The sequence below is a fragment of the Schistocerca serialis genome, chromosome 1 (assembly GCF_023864345.2).
Source record: "Schistocerca serialis cubense isolate TAMUIC-IGC-003099 chromosome 1, iqSchSeri2.2, whole genome shotgun sequence".
NCBI classification, from domain to species: domain Eukaryota; kingdom Metazoa; phylum Arthropoda; class Insecta; order Orthoptera; family Acrididae; genus Schistocerca; species Schistocerca serialis.
This window is the reverse complement of record NC_064638.1, coordinates 800,386,018-800,397,002: the sequence shown is the minus strand read 5'-3', so window position 1 is coordinate 800,397,002 and position 10,985 is coordinate 800,386,018.

Here is a 10,985-nt window from a genome sequence, read left to right as displayed (position 1 = left end):
GGTCAAATTCCTGTGCTAATATGGATTGAATCTAACAAAACCTAAGAAGAAATGTTTTGGCATAGAAGCAGGTTTACTTTTAAGGTTCTTTGGGGTAAATTACTGCAGCTGTATCAAGATACAGAGGAGTGAAAATTTGAGATTGACCTACTTACAAAACCAGATACAACAAAAAAAAAAAAAAGCATACATCATCACTCTAAGCACTTCCACAAACATATGGCTGATTTCATCTGCATAAGTTCTTTTTGGAATCATTTATGGATTGATTCAATCAATTTGAATTCTCCATGGCAAATATTTTGCTTCAAGCCTCTGGAAGTGAGTTCAAGAGACTGCTTTTATTTTCAGCTCAGTTACTTTTAGTGCAGGATTCTAAGACATTCTAAAAATTTTCAACTTATTTAAACTGGGTGACTGCAAAGTGTCTTCAGATGTTTTGGAGTGTTGTACAGGAATCACATATAGTATTTGTGGGAATATGCTTAGTAACAATGTCCTTCCAGAAGACAAAATTTTCTTGTGTGTTACAGTCTGTGGTGGAGGGTAATTCAAGTACCACTTTTCTTCAGTCCTAACCTAGTGTTCTCACAGCCATGATCTTTTGTCTTCATTATATCAACACATCATGTTGCCCCTAATTCCTTCAGTGAAATGTGGGTTTGGGATTCTAGACAAATTTAGTACAGTTTTCCAAGCTATCACTTGCTCACCTGCATACGTTATGGTTGGAATTACTGTATGTATTTGGATTGCAGCTCTGTACTAGCTTGAAGTAAAATTAAAAAGATAAGCGAAATTGGCATACTAAATTAAATATCTCCAATATAGGACAGATACTTTTTCCATTATGAGCTGAATAAACTACTATATTTATTTTACAGTGTCATAAGCAAAAGCTGTTCAGTTTATCTTTGTATTTTCAATTTAGCATTTATGATTTTGAATACTAATTTTAGAACAAAGACAACTCGGACTATTTAAATGGAAGGACATATACAACTTTATTAAATAGAAAACAATAAAATGCAATTGCTCCTGACTACAATCAAAATGGGGTTTGGCTCTCTGACGTTCCATTTTGTAAATAAAGTGCTGATCAGTTGTTCTGGGAGATCAACAGAAAATGTGGCCAATTAAAGCCACTTTTTGAGTGCTGCTCATGACTGTTTTGTATGCATAGCATATGCATTCGAGATGGCAACAGCCATGGCTCCCCCATACATGACTTAATCCAGTAACCACACACATACAAGTATTTCTTACACTAACAGTACATTTATTTGCATACCCAGTCAACATTTCTCAAGATGCTATTGAAGATTCTTAAAAATTTTCTCTAGACTCTGGAGTGAGACAGATTCCCATCTCTTGGTGTATGTTACTGGTATCAAGATAAAGTGGAAGAAGAGGTATGGCACTTTACATTTTCATTGGCACCTGATGACAATGTAAAATTTGTTGGCCTGTTAGTAGTGTGTGTGTGTGTGTGTGTGTGTGTGTGTGTGTGTGTGTGTGTGTGTGTTTTTTCTCTCCAGCTCACAAGAGTATGCAGGTTGTAAGACTGTGACATAATGAACAAAATAAAAAGTAAACTTGTTTCAAGACATTCAAAGATACTCTTGCCATACCTTCTCTGACATACACTTGCGAGATTTCCAAATTAACAAAATCGGGAGAGGTTGCTCATTAATAAGTATAAATGTGACTGACCTCAGGTTGTGATTACTGTTGGTGCCCATCAATGTTATCACTTGCTTACAAACTGCACAGATTTTTTTTCCTACCTTGTAGCTGTTGGCTCAAAGAGGTTTTTATCTGTAAGCCCTGTTCTTAATCCTAACTATCATTTTCTGTCACACAATTGGAAAGACATCAGGTAAGACATCACTCCCAATTCTGCTTATATTTACTTTCAGATCTGGAGCTATGCAGTTATCCTCGTGTGACTAAGTGAACACTTATAGCTATCCCTCACCAAGAAAATATCCCTGGTAGTACTGACATAGAACATGGGTTGTGTCCAAGGTCGTTTGAGCCAGTGTGTAAACCACAGAAACAGGTGCTTACTCATCATACATCAAATGTTACTTATCTCACACCCATACAAAAACCTACATAATGCAAAGAAATGTCTGTCCTCATGAAGAAAGATGTGTTAATTGAGCAGAAAGTAAACTTATGCTTGGCTTTGTTTGCCTTGTTACTTTCTACCTTTCCCATTTTCATTAATTTGCTTTTCCAATGAAATATTTATCCATTATTCATGATTTCCATACAGCCATATTTTTTCACAGAATATGTAAGAAATCACAAGCATAAAAGGTAAACAATCTGACAGATGAGTATAACAATTTTAATATTTCATTTCCACAACATGTAAATATTCTTTTCAGTTTGTGTAAGCCATGTAGAGACTCAAATACACCGATAAAAAAAAAATTCTGAACTATTTCAAAGTACTTCTGGAAGGATGATACGCTGAACCACCAGAAAACTACTATATGGATACTTTTCTGTTCTAACAACTAGTTTTCATATGAGTATCATAATTCATTTACATAATATTATATTTATAGTCACTGTTTCAATCAAAAGGTCCTTAATGTTGGGTACAGGAAGGTAAGTTTTCATAACAGAGAGCTTGGTAAAAATAAAGGTCTTTGCAACAGCACAGTAAAAACTAAGATGCTAAGAGGGTGTCAAACCAGGACATCTACATTAGTTGTCAGCAACATTATAAGAAGCAGACTGGGAGGCAGTGTTGAGCATAGTTATTTGTTTCCACATCGGTATTCACCAACCAACAGAATAGTTAGTATACTAATATAAAGTCAGTTCTTGTATGGCCACATTAACTGCAATCACCAGTCGAGTGAGGGCTTGCTGGATATTGTAGGTGTTGCATAAGTGGGTGCAGCTTAGGTACTGACAATGGGCTTAGATGATGATTCAACTCCATAAACCTTTGGTGATTACAAGTGCCTGTTTTGTAACTATGCAAGAGCCGTGCACATATTATTTATTTAATTTATTTCTCTTTTTTTAGTAGCAGTTTATTTTTTAAATTTATTTACAATGTTTTCAACTTTTTTATGTGATATCAGCAATTTTTTTTTTAGTTCGTTAGTGAGTTCTACAGGGATAAAGGCTTTTATCCTGTACAGAATGTTTATCTGCTCTAAAGAGGAAGTTTTGTAGACTGCAGTTTGACTGCATAATGTTGAACATCATGTTTACTTTAAAAAGACTGTTGTAGGGGGGATACATTGAGCAATTCTGTGGCAGTAAAAAATTCAATTTAAAACTAAAATGAAAGTATGACTGTGAAATCTGAGATTTGAAATCCTAGTATCCTAGTTTCGTTGTTACAGTTAGAGCAGGCATTTGAATAAGAAATATTAGGAACTATGAGACAGACTTGCTGGTTGGTAATTACCTTCTCAAGGCAAAATATTTATTACTGGTAATACACACATGATAGTATTTAACACTATCCTAACTTTCAGAACTATTAATTCCTTCCTCATGGAGGAGAAATCTATTGATTGGGGAATGTTAAAGACTTTGTTGTAAGGGACAAGGGAGGACCAAATCTTTCTACCCCCCATCCTCATAATATGGTCTGAGTGACCTGACCATCTTCTTCAATCTTTTCCAACATGTCCTTTACACCTCCTGCAGAAAGGAATTATTAAGTCTGAAAACAAGCATAGTGTCTTATACTTTGCCTATCAGCAGTACTAAATATTTAGCCACATGAAGCAAAGTCCTGGTCACCAATTCTGTCTCATAATTTTATAGTCTTATCTGCTGAATTTTCCTGACTCTTATTGAAAGAACGAGATGTTTCTATCTGGCGGTCCCCACAAGTTCTTCTCATCTTCTATTGATCCACAAGTACCAGAAGGTTCAGACCACTGATCTAGATTATACTTCATGAAATATATTGAATTTTAATATATTTTGAAAAGTTTATAATGAAGAATTAATTACTGTAGTTCTTTTACTGTGTTATCTGATACTGTAAAATGGGTGAAAGTGTAATACTGCACCTCTATACTGTTGAAATTGGATTTTAATATTATTGCAAGCATTGTTAAAAGAGAAATTTATTCAAAGAACTACATGAAAGCAACTTACTGATTGTGAAATTAAATGTTTGTGAAGGAGTTTGATGTATATCTCTAGATTGTTTTGTAGCAAGTAAATGATTAGGTCACTATACATCACATAGGTCTATATTAGTATGCAGTCAATAGTACTCTGTAAAGACAAAATTCACTCAGAATAACAGGCCAAAGAAAATAGAATTATTATTTAAATCTGAGTCAGGACTAAAAATGAAATTTATAAATTGTTGAAGCATGTGTTGAATTTAACTTCTATTTAATGTGCTAAAGCATGGAACTAACATTTAAAAGCACTTCTTGTAAATTAAAACATACCCACAGTTCATGTAAATAACTGTGCACAATCTTAAAAGCAGTTTATTCTGAAGACAATAAAAAGACTCAGGGATATGTGTGTGTGCGTATGTGTTACAGTACTGCTGCAAATAAATTGATTATTGCAACTACTATTGTTCTGTGTTCCTGTATATTCCCGTAACACATTTTTATGATCTGCATAAAATACTTCTAAACCAAATTTTTTTATTATCTTGCATCCATCAGACTAAAAATATAGTAAATGTGTTTCATCTTGTATACCCATTCCATCAGTTACTATAGGAACATTTACAAACTAGAGGTATTAAATTTGATTTGAGTCATTTCTGTGATTTATTGATATTTAATTGATTTACTTTGTTTCTCTAACAACAACATAAGGTAGTTCTCTTTTCTGTACAATCATAGCGTTATGTGGTAGTTTAAGAACATGAGGGATTAACTTGTGTTTTTGAGAATTGATTGATCGTTATAAAATGCAATGTCACAATGTTTTTATTAAGTTCATAAACTTAAGGTTCAAATATTAGATGACATCTGTTATTGGTGGTGTTGGTTTCCTGCAACCAGTTTAAACAATAGATAACTCAAATCATTTCCTCTGATAGTTTTTGTCAACTATAAGTGCCTAAATTGCAGTGGCCTATTGCTAATAGAGCACTAATCCGTAACATATGTAGTTTAATGTGTGATAGAATTTACTTAGATGAACCATAACTGGACTGAAACTTCTTTTCAGTTATCACAGGATAATTGTATCACAAATGGCTATTATTTTCATATGTAAGAAAAGAACATCTGTTCTGTGAAAGAACAACGTTTTGAAAATATTTTTTGAGCATTTTTAGTATAATTAACGTGAAAGATTAGTAAAAGGTTAAAATTTCAGTGAATGAAAAAGCTGTATGTGCATTACATGTATAAAAATGCACGACAACCACACAGCAACAATAAAAATTGAAGAGTAAACAGAAAACTGTTGATACTAATTTACACAATCCATCATGTTCCCATAAATTGATACTAACACAGAATGTGAAGTTCAAATAAACACTCACTCCCTAACATATTTCATAAGGCTACATTTACATGCACATGTTTCATGTCTAGCATTATTTTGGGATTTGTGAAAATATCAGCTAATGTTTCCTCAGAAGGCAGATGTTAAGTACTAATAACACGTGACTCATCATGCCTCTCTTATAAAACAATGTTTTATACTGGATGGTTATAATTAAACTGACAGTGTTCCAAGTGCTGCAGTTCAGGCTGTATACATTTCAGGATGCTAAAACATTGTAGGTATGTTCATTAATCAGTGTACTTGCAGTTCCACTTTCTGCTAACATGTGAAAATATAGAATGTGAAATTTTTTTGTTTGTTGCTTGGCAATGCATGATGATTTCTATTGTGAAGTGACTGTTGGTATAAATGGTTAAGAAGGTTGAAGTATTCCACATGAGATGCAATGGTTATTGAGAAGAAAGAGCATGCCCTGCTGGTAAAATTGTTTTATCAGAACAGCATCGCTGCATTACAGGAATATCGATGACAGAAACATCTGCAAAAAGGACACATGTCAATAAATGGGAAAGAATATGATCAAGAAATTCAAAGAAACAAGTGAATTAGCTTGTGCAGCAGGGACATGGAGATGGCTCATTCTTCTGGTAGTTGTTAAAGTTCATGTAGCTATAGCTGACCATGCAGCACATGCCTCAGATTCTGCAGCTTGTGCTAGAGCTGTGTCATGGGAATTCTCTCTCTCTCCTGGTCAACAATTCAAAAGACTTTGTGATGCATTTACACTGGTATATCTACAAGCTTCAGAATGTGCACCAAATGAAGCCCTAAGATGGGCTACAATGCCATGACTTTGCCTTTCATTTTTTGGCATGCATGGAAATGGATGACATGTGGATGAGGAATATTCTTTGGACGGACAAGGTATTTTTTACTCTGCGTGGTGCCATGAATGCACAGAACTGTCACTTACGGGGTTCTATTCCACCACATGTGCAAGAACATCCATATCACTCAGCTGTGTGGTGTGGTTTCACAAGCTCCTTCATTCTTGGTATGCTTTTCTTCAAAGATATGACACCTTATGGGCCTCTTACATATACAATAGCATCTACGTGTTGTGGCTCACGTTGGAACAAATGATGCCTGTCATCTGGGCTCTGATGTCATACTTAGATCATTCCAGTGACTGGTAGAGAACGTTAAGAAGAGCTTTGCACATGAAGCTTCAATGAAGCTCACAATTTGCAACATTGTCCCAAAGCTGATCATCGGCTCTTGGTCCCAAGTCATGTGGAAGGACTGAACCAGAGAATTTGAAGATTCTGTGACAAACTAGGCTGCAGCTTCCTGGACTTCAACCATGGAGTTGAGACCTGTAGGGTCTGCCTGCTACCCAGGCAGGTGACCGTGTGGAGTACACACAAAGGCTTTTTAGATGTGGTGATGCTCCATCCAACCCAGATAACAATAGCTGCAGGAAACACACAAGTGTCAGCATAAAATTGAAAGAAATGCCTTGTATAGGTAAGAGTATTAAAACCATAGTGGTTAACTGCCTAAACATTCACAACAAAGTACCAGTGTTCAAAGTGCTATTGAAAAGCAGTGAAGCTCATGTAATGCTAGGTACAGAAAGCTGGTTGAAACCTGAAATTGATAGCAGTGAATTTTTGGGGAAAATTAAAGGTATATCGAAAGGATAGATATTTTTCACAGTCGGTAAGAAGCTCAAATCCACCAAGATAAAAACTGCAGCTGCATGTGAGATTGTTTGGGAAAGACTCAATATCAGGGGTGGGTGTAAAATGGTAATTAGATGCTTCTATCACCCACCAGACTCATTTCCTGATGTAACCAAAAGCTTTGGAGATAACCTCTGTTGACTTGTACATAAGTTCCCCAATCATACCGTGATCATCAATGGAGCCTTTAATCATCCAGCAATTAATTGGGAAAATTTCAGTTTTGTTAGTGGTGGGTATTGTAAGACAACCTGTGAAACATTGCTAAATGCTTTCTCTGATAACTACCTACAACAGATAGTTCGGAATCCCACTCATGACGGAAATATATTCGATCTAATGGAAATAAATAGACCTGTCCTCTTTGACGATTTCCCCATTGAAACTGATACCAGATAAAAAGATGGTGAATAAAACCCATTTGGCTATAAAGAGAGCAATGTGTGAAGCCTACAATGACTATGTTGTCAAATGACGTTTCACAAAACACAAAGAAATTCCAGTCATATGTAAAGACTGTTAGTGGCACCAAAATTAGTGCTCAGTCCCTAGCGAATGAGACGGGAGCTGAGATTGAGGGTAGCAAAGCAAACGTTGAAGTGCTTAACTCCATTTAAAAATTTTCCTTTACAAAGGAAAACCCAGAAGAATTTCCCCAGTTTAATCAGCTGAAATCGTTAAAACTGAACGAAGTCCAAGGTCATGATGGAATCCCAGTCGGAGTCTTTACTGAATTTGCAACTGAGTTAGCCCCCTCAGTTAACTATAACCTATTGTAGATTCGGACAAAAAATGCACCTACATGGTGCATGGCAGAAAGCAGAGATCATGTGCCTGCCTGCAAGAAGGGTAGTCAAAGTAATCCCCAGAGCTACCATTCAATATCCTTGACATTTATTTGTTGTAGAATCTTGGAACATATTGTGAGCTCCAACATAGACATCTCAAACAGAATGACCTATTCCATGACAGCCAGCATGGGTTCTGAAAACATTGATCATGTGAAATCCAGCTCACTTTTCTCTTGTAACATAATGAAAACTTTGGACTGAGGCAGTCACTTAGATGCAGTATTTTGTGATTTCTGAAAAGCATTTGACACAGCACCTAATTGAGCTTATTGTCAAAAGTGTGATCATGTGGTGTATCAAGTGAAACTTGTGGCCAAATTGAGGACTTTTTGGTAGGAATGGTGTAGCATGTTATCTTGGGTGGAGAATCATTATCAGATGCAAAAGTTGTGCTCCAGGGAAGTGTGTTGGGAGTCCTTGCTGTATATCATCTTTTTCACCAGCAATGCTGTTGCCCGAGAAGCCCTTGCAGCTGTGCCAGCTCACAACGTGTGGCACACTGCAGCGGGAGCATGTCAGGTGGTCTGCTGGGACCAGTGTACAAGTGCTGTTGTTGTGTTTGCCAGAGCACTTACCACAGACCATCTGGTTGTGGTAATACCTTGCCACATGACCCTCCTCTTGGCACTTAAAGCACTGTGGCTCTGTGATGAGCACCACTGGCAGAGGTATCACCATCATCTGAAAGCTTAAGACCTTGTTCAGCTCAGACATGGTCAGTAACGATCTGTCATTCGAACTCAGCCATGTCCACAGCTAAGATAAATGATAGCAACCTTTTCTTATTTGTCCGATTATATAGCCTTATGGCCACTTCTCTGAACCAGGCACATTGCAGCCCTTTGTGGACTGTTTCTTCATTGCACAGCCATGGCAGCCCTGTAAGGATTGCCTTGACTGTTGATTTCTTCTCTTTCTCTTGTGTCTTCTCTGGTTCCACGATGATATACTTCTTGAGAAGAGGCTTCAGGCCCTTAGAGTCATACTTGCAAATCAGTTGCACCTCCAGCAGTGTGTTGTTATCCGGACCCATCCACTCCTCACTCTGTTCATCATCATCATCATCATCAGCCAATTCAATCATTAAATGATGTGGCCTCTTCGAGTCGTGGGTTCAGGTAGGCTTTCAGCAGTCTTCTCCAAGTGGCACGGTCTTGGGCAGTTCTCTGCCAGGTGTTACCAGTGATCTTCTTGATTTCTTTGTCCCATCTGTCTGGTGGTCTTCCTCTAGGCCTCCGGTGCTCTTTCGGACCCGCCCCGACTCCACTCCACTCCAGTACTAGCTTCGTCCATCTGTTGTCTTTTCTTCTTGCGACCATTTCAAGGAACCTACTGTCTCTAAGATGTCATCAACCTTCGTCACAGACTGGATGTCATCTGCCCTTTTCCTGTCCTTTCTTATATAGCCCAGAATTGATCTCTCCATAGCTCTCTGTGCTGTCCTAAGTTTCCCTTTTGTAAATGAATTCAGTGTCCATGTCTCGCAGCCATGGACACTGTTCTTGGATGTAAAATGAAGGGGTTGGCATTACGAGGTTGCAGTTGTTCTGTGCGATGATCCTGGAATCATTTGTCAAGTGCAGCCTTCTGTGTGGATGTAGCAGGAGTGATCTCAGCAAAGAAGTTATCCTCATTTGCATTGCCCAGATGACCACCTTAATTTTTTTCGTTGGCAGGCGTCAGTCAGTCAGTCAGTCATCAAACATTGTGTCATTCAGTCACTCAGCTGACACAGTAGGTCGAGCCCCTGGGGGACATCTCATCAATTTACATGCCTTCCTCTTTCCATTGTAACTGCACTTACCCATAGTGGTGTGTGCAATGCCAACACAACAGTTTGCTTTATCACTGTGAAAACAGCAACACAACAACTCTGTAAGTGCACACTCTTCACCGGATGATCAGTCTACTTGGCTTTTGTCAGTTGCGGGATGCTTAGCAGCAATGACGCATTCGCTATGGCTGCCCAGATGGAACTGCTTCGTCAAGGGTTCAAGGGGCCCCCAAATTTATAGAGCTGCATAGAGGACATCGCCGCTCTTCACATGATGCCGATTGCAAGACTGTCTCTGACTGGTACCATCATTCTCAATTAAAACTAATCACTCATATTTGCATTGGTGCGAAGTTAACATCCATGTTTTATCTGACCTAAGAGTTTCTTCTTTTCCTTAAAAATTAATATGGCTTTGTAAATCTTTATAAATGTACATATGATAATATGTTTCTTTGCTAAAACACTTGACTCACTGAGTTTTATTTCATTTTTTCCATCTTGGAAATGAAATTACCCATTTGGCAGCCGTTGTTCCTCATTAGTCCTGCTTTCTGTCTTCTCGGGTGAAGTGCTTGATCCATCTCCCTGCTGGAGTAACCATTTCCCTTCAAGCCATTCATAAATGATTAAGATCATTTAGTAAAAAAACTAGCTCACAGTTTTTTAACCAGTCTACCAAAATTTTATGATACTTTATTTTTTGTTTTGGGTGACACAAGATTCCTTATTGAGATACTGATTGGTATGTGCACCTTTCCTGTACATCTAATGGCCCAAAGTAATGGTCATTCATTTGTTCACTGATGTAGCTAGAAAATTAAGTTTCCATTGCTCTCATTCTGCATCATAAATTGAATTTTAGGGGTGATATTACTGAGATGTGCCAAGAAGACATCCAAAGTCTGGAAATAATTAATTTCATTTAGTGCAAATGAAATCTTATACTAATTTTGAATATAAGTGAACAAGCTTTATTAGTAGAATTACATGCATTTTTATTGTTTAGGATAATCATTCAGAATATAAAATTGTAATTATTATGTAGAAAGATTTATTTGGGGATAAGTCCTGTTTTGTGTATTTTATTATTTGTATGAGGAATCTGCATGATCTCCGTGCCATTACAAAAGAGTTGAA